The sequence below is a fragment of the Amblyomma maculatum genome, chromosome 5, assembly GCF_055883805.1.
Source record: "Amblyomma maculatum isolate TAMU_Amacu chromosome 5, ASM5588380v1, whole genome shotgun sequence".
Taxonomy (NCBI): Eukaryota; Metazoa; Arthropoda; class Arachnida; order Ixodida; family Ixodidae; genus Amblyomma; species Amblyomma maculatum.
In genome coordinates this window covers 84306168-84318427 of record NC_139348.1, presented here as the reverse complement: position 1 = coordinate 84318427, position 12260 = coordinate 84306168, and positions in this window count along the sequence as shown.

The window sequence follows — 12260 nt, the reverse complement described above, 5'->3', positions numbered from 1 at the left end:
CCTCCCTGAATCTCTAGATTTGCATTCCTCGAGTACTGTTCTAGTAGGATTACTCGTTTTTCAACTTCTTTCTTTTTTCTAGCAAAGCACATTTTTCCGTAGCATTAGATTTCTCAGTGCTCAGTTTCGCGTTTTTTTCCACTTCTATGGCAAGCTGCTGTTTCAAGGTTACAATTTCCGCATGTGCAAAGTCTCTGTGTAAAATTTTTTTGTTCATTGCGAAGCTCTCGGATATCACTTCATGTATCCCTTTCCAGTGACATTTGAGCAGCTTTTATTTTCTGCTGAAAATCTTCCTTTAACTGGGCAAACTCGTGTCTTATTTCTTCTTTTACCTTTGCCAGATCTTTCGCCATTAAAGCCGGACTTTTTGCAGCAAGATAGACACAACTTTTAACCATTTGGCAATGGCGACGACAAAAAGTCGCGATATGATTCTGGAAGGACAGTCTCAGGACTAAACTGCAGAAAAAGCAAGCAGTATTCAGACAGTGCTCCCACCGTGCCGTCGCCAATGCCAAGTGAGGATCCCGGTAGTCGGTCGCAGCTTTTGTAGCTTTGTTGCAGTGAAGTCTGGTGCTGATGCTGCCACTGATGCTGCAGATTCCGATGATCAGCGCTGCACTCTTGACACACCTCTTGATCTTTGGTGATACCTCTTGTGCGGACACGTGAAGGGCGTTTGGGCAGTTGATTTCTGGTTGAATCACGTACAATCTGCAGAAAAAGCAAGCAGTATACAGACAGTGCTCCCTCCGTGCCGTCGCCAATGCCAAGTGAGGATCCCGGTAGTCGCTCGCAACTTTTGTAGCTTTGTTGCACTGACGTCTGGTGCTGATGCTGCCACCCCTTACAAAAAAAAAACTTAATGAGTTTCCGATTAAATGTTGATTACATTTCTCGTCATGCAAATTAACATTTCTATACATTTTCGTGATGCATTCTTGATGAGTTTCACAAGAAAGTTGGCCACCGTGTTTCTGATGCACTCTTAGTGCATGAATTTTTTTTTGAACTCCTAATGCATGAGTGGCTATTGTCATCATAATGTGTATTGTTTGATGACCCTAGAGATTACAGTGCGCACCCTAGTGTTATAGACTGGTATGTCCACTGACACTGGAAATACCCCAGAAGATTTTAAAGTAATTCGAATTTCAGATCGCCATTTGAAGCTGAAGTCAAAACTTCACATTTTCTTTAATTTTGCATGCAACCATTGATACAGGCGGCTGATTTTTTGCACCACTGTGGTGTTAAAATTGCCACAAGTGTAACCTGATAATAGAGAAGAGGCCTTTAATTAAATCAGTGTCACATAGATGGCATTTACTGCTCACATGCTCAATTTGCTACAGTGCCGTGCTTACCGATGATATCATTTACCCGAACAAGGTCCAGAACTTCCTTGCATGGTCCACCTTTATTCAGGTTACTTCACTTGTCCTAGAGGGACTTTCCTCTCAGTTGTTCGGTGAACATTGTCCGCATCATGCCCCTGGAACATTTTGGCGCTGTTGCTTTTCAGTCCGTACGTAGCCGATCTAGTGTGGTCTTTTCCACCGGGACACCATCACCAAGAGGGACCTGCATAGGAATTTACCAACCAACCAAGGAAAGTATGTAACACACATATACAACAGTCTGAATACATTTAGTCGAAGCAGTGTCACATGCGATGACTCAAACCTTGGCCAAGTATGGCGTTTCATTCAATCAATGGAAATGTTTAGTAACAGTAAGTCGCAAATTTGCCTGCAATATGCGCACTGTAATGAATAAAGCAGGTAAACATGCGGCTAAGGCTATATTAATCGCTTCGTGTGTACATTTAGGCATAAGAAAAAAACAGCAAACATCTGGTCACAACGAAACTTTGTAATAGCAAAATCCGGTACAATGTTTGGCCACAGAATTCAAGGTGCCGACCGCTACTTGAATGCTGAGGCATCAGTAGCAAATATCAATTTATTCTAGTCGTCACTACTAAAGACCCTACAAGAATCAAGTAATGCGGTCAAAGAGTGTGTTGAAATATGAGAACAAAAATAATAAAAACTTGGTGATTTGAGCCACATCAGCTCATATAGCACGTGTACAAGTTCTTTATTAGAAGTCTTTTTGAAAATATAATACGTAGCTAAACAATTCTTCGAGAGCAAAAGTAAATGCCATAACAAACGCAGCACAATAAAAATGCAACTTCACACTCCATGAAACCCTGATATACGATTCCCGTAAAATGAAAAATGCTCCCATTGTGATTAAAAACGCAAATCTTGAAGCCGGGAAAGCCAGATAGGTTGATGATAGCGGCATATAGTTTACGCAGTTTGGCATAAACTTTTATGCAACCAAGCTAGCCGACCGCACCCTTCGAGGCCGAGAGAGCGAGCGCAGAGGCATGCCGCGCCGACTGGCCTCGGAGAACAAAAGTGTAAACAGAACGGCTGCGGAGGACGCTGCCGAAAAGCAGGACGGAAAGCGGCGGCACGCGGGAACCTAAACTCAAGTTTTGCCGCGCGACGGCAGCGCCGCATTCCTGGCATGGTGGCGAAATGTGAAACGATGGGGCTTCTTCGGAGCAGACGCTCCGCAAGCTTCCTGTGTACGCGCGGCAATCGTGTTGCGCCTGGCGGTTATTTGGCGATACAAAAACACTTCCGCTGATGCGAAACGGATGTACTAAGTAGCATTGTGTCATGGGAAGCCACAATAGTAGGCGAAACGCCAAAAGATGAGGCTGACGTGTAAAACTTTGCAGATTCCTTTGGAAGCGTGGCCGCAAGAACTATTTTCCAACCGCATGACAGCCTTCTGAGAAGTCTCGCGTTCTTTGCGGAAATGAAAAGAGCCAATTTCCCCTTTCTTGTAAACTCAGAAATGTTGACAGTTGACAAAGACGGCTTGGAGAGGCATCAAAAAACTACAGCGGTTTAACACCATGCATAAAAAGGGAAGATGATGGAAGATTATCCAGCTCTTCGCTCCCCGCGTGTCCAGTTTTGGCGATATACTTCGCTCTCCCTGCTTTGCGTGTGCTCTAAAAGCAACCAAATCAACAGATGCGACGTCCGCGATTGAGATTGATGTGTGAATGTGCCCTAAGTGTCCACAGCTGCCTTTTCATGTTTAAATTGACCAAAAAAATATCTAGAAAGGAGGCCTTTTTTTTTTCCTCGGGAATGGGGGCAGCGTTGGAAAACCTGACTTGCTGAGGCGCTTTTACAGTTTTTCGCAAATTGGCCATTAAGTGAACCAATTATTTATATTATTATATAATAACGAAGATATGTCGGAAGTGAAGTACAAGAGTGATCCCAGCTATGGCTCTACTGACACTACTCGCACGGAGCACCCCATTTGCGTCACAGGGTTCGTGAATGCAAACCAAAAATCATAAATGAAGCACAACCATTTATTAAGAACCGAAATAAGACACAATATAGTACAACCTTGGATTTCACCTGCCTTCTGAGCCAGCGAGTCGGTTATGTCGCGTGCAGCGCACGGAGCACGCATGTGCTTATGAGATTGCTAGCGTTCTTGTCTTTGAAGAAACACCTCCTTCGGACTATAAACTTATTCTTCTACTGCAAGATTTCATTTAGTGACCTTGTAATAATAAAAACAAATCGGTATATAGATCGCATGCTACATGCCAAAACGATGGTAAACGATAGGCCACTTTATTTGACAGTACTGATGATACTTTGGCAGTTTTAAACAAATTATATACGACAATATAGTTACATAGCGGACTTACCTCTTGGTGCACTTCCCACGTTTTTGCTAACGTGGGACGCATTTATTCATCCCCGTCTGTTGCCTGCCCTACAGTGCAGACGTGAATAAAATTTTTCCGCCTATAATTAGGTATCCTTCATGAAAATACGCGTCAGGTTGCCCACTCAAGACGGAATGCAGGTGGCATGTCGCGGTGCGCCTGCGGGGGCGCATCAAGGTTCGTGCTCGTGCGAGAGAAAGCGCACGGCGCACGCCGGGAAGGCAGCGAGCTGAGCCGGCGGCGTCCAGTGGATGCTTTTCTGTCCGCGCGACAAAGCAGCTCGAAACGTCTGCACGTGCGCGGAAGCGAGCGAGCGAAAGGAGAAAACTTGTACTGGATGCCTAGATGGAGCCGCCGCGTGTATCCCCAGTTTCTATTTTTCAGTCAGAGATGGCGCTCCCTGTCAGGAGGAGCAGCGCACCGAAGCCTCAGAGAGGGGGGAGGGGGAAGGGTCCGCTGCGCGCACCGCGTGAAAGGAGGTGAGGAAGAGAACAGAGAAAGAAAGAAAGAGGTTTCAGGTGAGCGAGCGCGAAGAGTAAGAGATGAGAGAGGATTAGGAGGGAGCCGAGGTTGCGAGGAGAATTAAGGTACGCCAACATGGACCTTGCGGCACGAACGGAAACGGTAGAACAAATCGAGAGGTTGTAAACTGTGCGAAGTATCAAACTGCCAAACTAAAATTGTTTCATGAACCTCCTGCGCGTACTAAATGCAAAGAAAACGTATCACACACATTATTTTGATTAGTTGAGACTAACGTTCTTGCGCAAAATCTGCCTAACTCACCGCGACATCTAACCATATGTGCGTTGTCATTTTGGCAACCAGGTGAAAACTAGCGCGTTTCCCACTTTTTCATTTCAGCACATTCCGGAGCGTTCCAGCACAAAAAGACACAGAATGCGGCAGTTCGTTCGGACTGTTCCCACAAAGCGCAATGTGCGTAAGAATACGCTTACCTTTACAGGCGATTGAGTCAGCCGTGCAGAACGCTGTCCGCCTTCTTATCATCGACACCGAACCAACCAGTGGAATTTCAGCGCAAGTGCAATGTAGTCGGCGCATATACCTCTTATTGACGCATAAAAAAAATCGTCCATGCCATCTTCTTTTGAACATCTCAAACATGACCCGGTGCAGCAGTCCTTCCGCCCTAGCAAAGCACAAAAAAACACGCACACTTGCCGACACAATAAATGCCCGTTTGCCTAAACGCCACATCTAGAAGGCACTTCACAAGCGTACTCACTTCTGTAACAGATATGCACGCGAAACGCAACATAGTTCCCGACGGTAAACAATCGAAGAAGCACATTCATCATTCACCGAAACGTGGTCGAAACGGACCCCATGCTATTGCTAACGGCCGTATTGTGAAATTTGAAAAGTAAGAGCGTGGGTAGCTACCGGCGGCCTCCTGGCGGTGAAATGTTTCAGTTTCATTTTTATAAACCACGTGTGTTGTTTCAATTTTAGCGTTATTTTTGGTGCTTTATTGAAGTGCTGGGTTATATCAGCAGCGCCACTTGTGTATAAAAGGCTACGAAGTTACGCAGCCCCACCCCCAGCATGTTAAGTGATATCCTTGCCCGTAACGCCCTAAAGCATATTGTCCAACCACAGCACCCCTTCGCTACGCAAGAAGTGATTTTCAATGGCACAAACACCCAAGACGCAGAGTGTAAGCGTGTTTTGAACGAAACAAATGTCCAAAATTTGTTCTTGTTTTTACAGTGTATGTTTAACAGAAATGAAAACATAGTAAAGAATATTGGCTTAGTGATGTATACTTTTCCTCATTTGAGAAAGTCAATGTATTTCCACATTAGCTCCTATACAAAAATACTGTTGTGTTTTTCACTCACAAAACGTCTTGTGTAACCTCAAATGAAAGTTAGTTACGGATCTCTTGTTAAAACACGTAAAAGTTGTTTCTTAGGCAACATCCTACATATGCTAAACAGAAATAAAAACATAGTGCTATGAAAATGTGCAGTTAACAAGGAAATAATATATATTCAATTAGTGATGCATACTTGTCCTCATTTGAGAAAGTCGATGTGTTTACACATTAGCTCCTACACAAAAATACTGTTGCGTTTTCCAAGCACAAAACTTCTTGTGTAATTTCAAATGAGTCTGGTGCGGACCTGATGCTGAAACATATCTAATCTTGAGTCTCCTTTGAGTGGTTGATGACTCCTCAAAACACATTACGTGCGTAACAAGGGTCAGATGCTGCAGATTCCGATGATAAGCGCTGCAATCTTGACGCAGCCCTTGAACTTTGGTGATACTTTTTGTATCGCTTGTGTCGACACGTCCAGGGCGTTCGGGCAGTCGATTTCCGGTTGATTCACGTACAATCTGCAAAAAAGCAAGCAGTACTCAGACAGTGCTCCCTCCGTGCCGTCGCCAATGCCAAGTCGCCTGCATGCGGCTGATTGCCTCAAAACCACCGTTGTAATTACGGATGGCTTTTTGAAATATACAGTTATACTTTTTGGCATTTAAAATGAATCGGCATTATTTGAGAGAATGATGAACACCGTTTTGAACGCTCTTTACACATGGCAGCAGAAAACACTTTTCGACTAATTTTATATGTTAACCAAGTAAACACCTTGTAGCCATATATGAAGTATTCTGTGCTCTAAAATGCATGTATATTTTATCCCAGTAAAAAAAGGAGCCATGCAGAGTATCATTGTCCAAAAAAAGAAAACGTGGGGCACTTGACAAATCTGTTTTTGTGCCAAAATAAGTTTTGTATACGATACATTGTTTATTAATATGATATATTCCAAGAAGTGACAAAACTGAACAAGATAAAACGTTTGTAAGCAATACTGAAATGTTTAGCAACACAGTTTTGGGCAGGCTTGTGCAATAGCAGTGCTTGCTATCACGATCAAAACTTTAGTATTGCTTTGATTGGTTTGTTGTGTACTTTTGTCGAAATATCTTTCTAAAACGTAAACTTCACGGGCACTCTTTACAATCCTAATGCATGTGCATGCTCCTACTTTTCATTTCAGTCCCGACCAAAAGAACCAGGACACCAACTCGTGAGAACCACACTGCTATCTATTTTTGGCATAAATGCAGACTTTATCAATGAGTCGAGGTGTGCCTCATATGTTTCGTTAGCTTCTTGCCTCTACAACTAATGAAAACTGTGTTTAAAATAGCACATATTCTGTATTAGAGCTCAATGAATTGCTATGATATAGCCTTATTTCAAAATATAATTGCCTTGAACTTCATAGCTTGTGTGGCTGCCATGGGTTTTTGCTTTTATGTCTACTAAGAACAACACAATACAATAACAATTTTCTTGTAGAGGCCGTGTTTTCTTCGGATATCACATATTTATTCCAGGCTAAATATAACCAAGGCTTTTATACTAACCTCTCCCAGCAGAAATAAACCAACTGATTACTGTTGAAAATAATGTGGCCTAGTCACTAATACTTTTTCATTGTCGATATATTTAAAATCATGGCGTTAAATGCGCTCTGCACTAGAAAATCAGGTGTCCGCGTCGATGGGGACGTTGCCGTCTTTTTGAGCGGACAATAACGGCCATATCTTTGGCAGGTTGCAGTCCGCAATGATATGGGCGCACACTGATTGGTCTCCGTAATGCGTGGCGGCACAAACTCTCATGACTTGGCCGGTATGACAGGAGGTGCCAAATCCTGTTCCTATTTCAGATAAGAGAGCGACACTAGTAAATAAGGATACGGTATCCTTGCATCGCGTTTGTGATCTGCAACCTTAGGTCCTGCAGTTACGTTCTGAAGGCTTAGCTAAAGAATGCAGGTTCTTCACCTAACATAGTAGCTAATGTATTTACGCTACTGAGTCTATGCAGTGATAGAGACAAAAAAAGTTTATGACAGCAGAAAGTTCATGCCAGGGGTCAACACGTTTAGTTTGGAACGCCAGCCTCTGAAGCTCTCGCCGCATAATAAAGCTCTAGCTTAAGTTTTCCCCATTACCAAAAGTCTAATTTTCTTTCTTTATTTATTTCTCTTTCAAAAAATGAAAGAAGAAACTGCGACAAAAGGCGGTTAGGCCTGACTAAACTAAAACTGACTAAACTAGACGTTCATTTATTTGTTTTAATTGATTGTAGTATTTTCAGCAAGGTATCGCTTCCGCTTAGTAGTTTTTATTCGCGGCCTTCAACCGCAGTTCTCGCCGTAAATGAATGGGGCTCTTTGAGGTATGCCGAGCCTTGTCTCACTGAGCAAAATGCACTTCTTTTTCAGTGTTGTGCCGAAGATAACTTTCTGCACCACACTGCACTAACTTTCTGCACTAGAAGATGGCTTTCTGCAAAATGCGGCATGCTTACACATTCTCCGCGTGTAGGAGGCAGACCAGCTACATTTGGGCGTTTCGTATATTTTTTGTTATTCATTCTTCCTAAAGGTAGATTTACCTGAAAATGTAATGGCCATATTCTCCAGAAAGCATGTTTTGGCTGGTGGTACCAAGTTAACACGGTCGCTAAAACGTTTTGCAGGGTTACGCGGTATATATCGCGTACACCGTTGATGTTGTAGATTTAGCGAAGATTGTGAACTTGGACTCCAGAGTTCCAATGATTGATAGCAGCGGGGTGTAACAAAATCAAAAAGGATACTAGCATTCATGTTCAGAGAGAGTATGAAAGAAACTTTTACTAAGAACAGACGAGATATTCGCCCCAGATGAATCGCCCAGACCAATTCACATATATTTTAGCTACTGCTTAGGCGCTTACTTTTATATATGGCATGTTAAAATGCGAAAAGAGCGATAATGATACTAAACACGTTTATGATATCCCCGAAGGGTATTTTTGAGTGCAGCTTGGTAGCCTGGGTGGTGCAACAACTGGGTCCTCTGGAGTCAACACCAAGCTGCTGATTTGGCGTCGCGAAGCTTCTGCTCGTCGGGCTTGTTTAAAAGCCGCGGCAGAAAAACAAGTTTTCTTCCTTGTGTTGCTGAAACTTCAGTAAGGACAGGCTGAGTCTGTTTTACAATACTTTACTTATACAGTCGCCATATTTTCGGAACGTAACTTTTAGCGACGTGGCCAACGCGGACAAATGTTCTTCTGCGGGTTCTTTCGTTTCAAATATATAGGCAGTCCTTAGGGTCTCCAATACTTTTAGAAAGCACAGAGTATGCAAGGCAGCTTAGAATCGGGTAGCCATAAAGGGAGGAGATAGGGTGTTGTATAGGGTGTATGTTGATGTCGACCTCTGTGGGATCCGTCGTGTGCCCTGTGGTAGGTTTGGATGTCTGATTCGCGATGCGCAAAACAGCTCGGGTATCTTTAGCGCATGCTCTACGCAATCTGCGGTATGGTTGTGGTGGACGCGGCTACTACGGTAGAACCCAAGTGATGAAAAAATAACAAGAGCTAAACATTTTAGAGCACCCTTTATCTTTTGTGGGCATGGCGCGACAGCATTACTGGCTTTCATTGCCGATTCTTCTCGCGGACTCTCATTTGCCCATTTACACGTAATTGGATCGGAACTACACACTGACCACCTAATATACTCATCAGCATCAGCACAGACATCAGCATACGCTGGCACTCCTAAGTTTAAGGCCACCATGCTGCACTTTCTTGAGAACATGACAACTAAATGTATTGCGTCAACGAAACGTTTTCTAAAAGAACTGCACAAACGTACACACTCTGTGCAAGAGTTTGAAAATCCTATACAATGCATTTACTACTCGTTCAGGGCTATGTACAACATAGATCGTTTTGTTCTCCTGCAAGCTTAGAATTTTAAAAGAGGCTTTCTAAGGCGAAAACCTTTGCAGGGTCATAGACCGAAATCTTGTGCGCCGAGCTGTGCGCGAGGTCTCAAATGTTCCGCGAGATGGCGGGAGGAAAGCTCTTGTCGTGAGTTACTGCCATCTGCAATCCTACACTTGAAAGCGCGACAAGGAATTCCACGCGACATTAGTGGTAGTGTACAGGCCAAATTCACAATTGGCGGAGAAAGCATGGAGGAGAAAGTGTGACAGATACTGTGACTTTCCTTTCCTGCAAACCAATCGTAATTATATGTAGCACTGCCACGACCGCCGATAACAGGCAAGCGATGAGAAGCGAATAAAAAGAGTGGAAGGGTAAACGTTCGCCATTCTCCACTAGAGACGTCTTATATAGAGACACTAATTTTTTTTTCTTCTACAGCATAAACGTTACAATTGCAAGCTTAGAAATGCAAGAACAGCTCAATATCTGACTTTATTTAGCCTTTAGCACTTTAGACTGGAGAAGTTGCACCTACTGGAAAAAAAGAAAGCAAACATGAAATGCACTACGGGTATTGGATTAATAGGAGTACAATGAAACTTCAATTAACAGCCATGCCCATTTTGACTACCCATTCATGGTTCACTGTAAATACGTAAACATACAGAAGGTAGCTCTAAACGAAAGTAGGTCACGGTAGAGCAAGTTGGTTCTATGGAGTCAAAGCTCTTACTATCACGCTTTTATTCACATTAATAAAGAATGCATATGACATTGCTAGACCAGTGCGCCATTTCTGGTAGTCAGTCGACGTCTGGTGTCTTAGAGAATTCGTTTTCGGCACTTACTTCGCAGGAAAACTGCCAGATGATAGCGCGTATTGCGATTTGTTGCTGCTGGAAGGAGAGATATATTAAATAAAATGTTCATTTGAGCTCATATAACATATTTCACTTACCTTCTAATGTAAACCAGCATATGCAGCAGTATCTTACATTCTGATATTTGTCTGAGTATTTTTAAACTTTCTCTGATAGGACTGCTTTCTTCTAATTTTTCTTTTATCTAATTCAACAGGTGTTGAAGCACCAATATGCAGCGACCGACTACGCAGGAAGTGCCAGAACATCATCATGGAGTGTGTAGTCCTCAGCGATACTCCGATGTGCATGAGCGAGGTTTGAACACAACCACTTAGCTAATCCTTTTATTTGCCTTTGAATAAAATAAAATGCGGGAAAGTGGCTGAAGATATGAAATAAACGTCCTTCGGCACAGTGTGAAACATTTTCATCATTTTCTAAGATCGCCATGCATAACTGACTTTGGTCTTCAAAGATATTATTATCCATGTTGCAGTCTAGAAACTCTCATTATTTTTTGTTTGGTGATGCAAACACTTTTGACCTAAGTTGTCAACGACACCATGGAAGCGTGGGCTACCGTCCTAGAGAAAAATGCGGTTTGGCTTGGCCCCGACGAATATTGCCGCAAACCTTTATTTGCCGTTTTCAATAGGCGGCAGCAGGAGGCCTTATCAATGTGACCGTAGCGCAAGGGCAAATCTTGCGTTCTTTTTTTGCGCGCATTTACTACTTCATTTGTAGCGCTGGATGCGCAAAGATTAGCCTCGGATCAACGCGCCTGAGAGCAAGTGTTTCAGTATAAATCCGGACTATTCCAATTTCCTTGTTAGTTAATCTATACGTTTCAGCATCTACTTTAAATTGGAAACTGCCATGTGCAACGGACATTGTCGGTTCGACAGCGAGCGTGGTTGTTGGCTACTGCACCCACCGTCGAGTTGCGTGGTTCTTTTTGGCGTAAGTAAACCCAATAAACAGTTAATTCCAGTTCTAGATCTGTCTGTTCATTAGTGGCTTTTGGCATTATCACCAACATGTGGCATCTGGTTAAGCTACTTCAGATTTACGTAACGTGGAATATGTCCATAAATCACAGACAAATAGAAACCAGCCGTGGTCTTCTTGCAGCCCTGGAGTCTCCCATCTTGCACGTACTGCCGAATAAAGATGCAAAAAACTTGATAAATCTCTTCTACCACGTGGCAGGATTCAGTGGCCGGGACGACGCTACCAATGTAGGTCGTCTACTTTTCCTACTATGTGTAATGTACCGTGTATCACCGCATTACAGTAAGACCATCCGCGATCATGATGACGAATTGCTTTGCGACGATGTTATCCAGACATCTATAAGGCTTTGGTCGGCGCTAGCATCTAAGTGAACACGTCGCTACACAATGCTTCTGCGTCGGTTACAGCCTCTTCAACAATGTCACCAAAAAGGATGCCTACTCGCTCTCTCGCATCGACGGCACTGTTGACCGTTTCTTGAATACTTAAAGAAACAGAAGATTATCAAAGAACTTTGCAGGTTCTTGGGGCTATGTTCTTATTTTCGTTGTTTTGTACACCGCTTTAATAATATCGCCGGTCCGCTGACTTGTCTTTTTCGAATGGACCTCCTAAATTGAAACCTCCTTTCGTCAGCTCAAGCTTCTGTTGATTTCGCAGCCTATTCCACGCAACTTCGATCCCGCAGAGCCGACAGAAGTTCACACGGATGCGACTAGTGTTGACATTGGGGCTATTTTGATTGAGAGCTGAAATGAGTAAGGACATGTTATTGCATACGCCAGCAGTACTTCAGGCAAGTCCGAGCGGAAATACACTT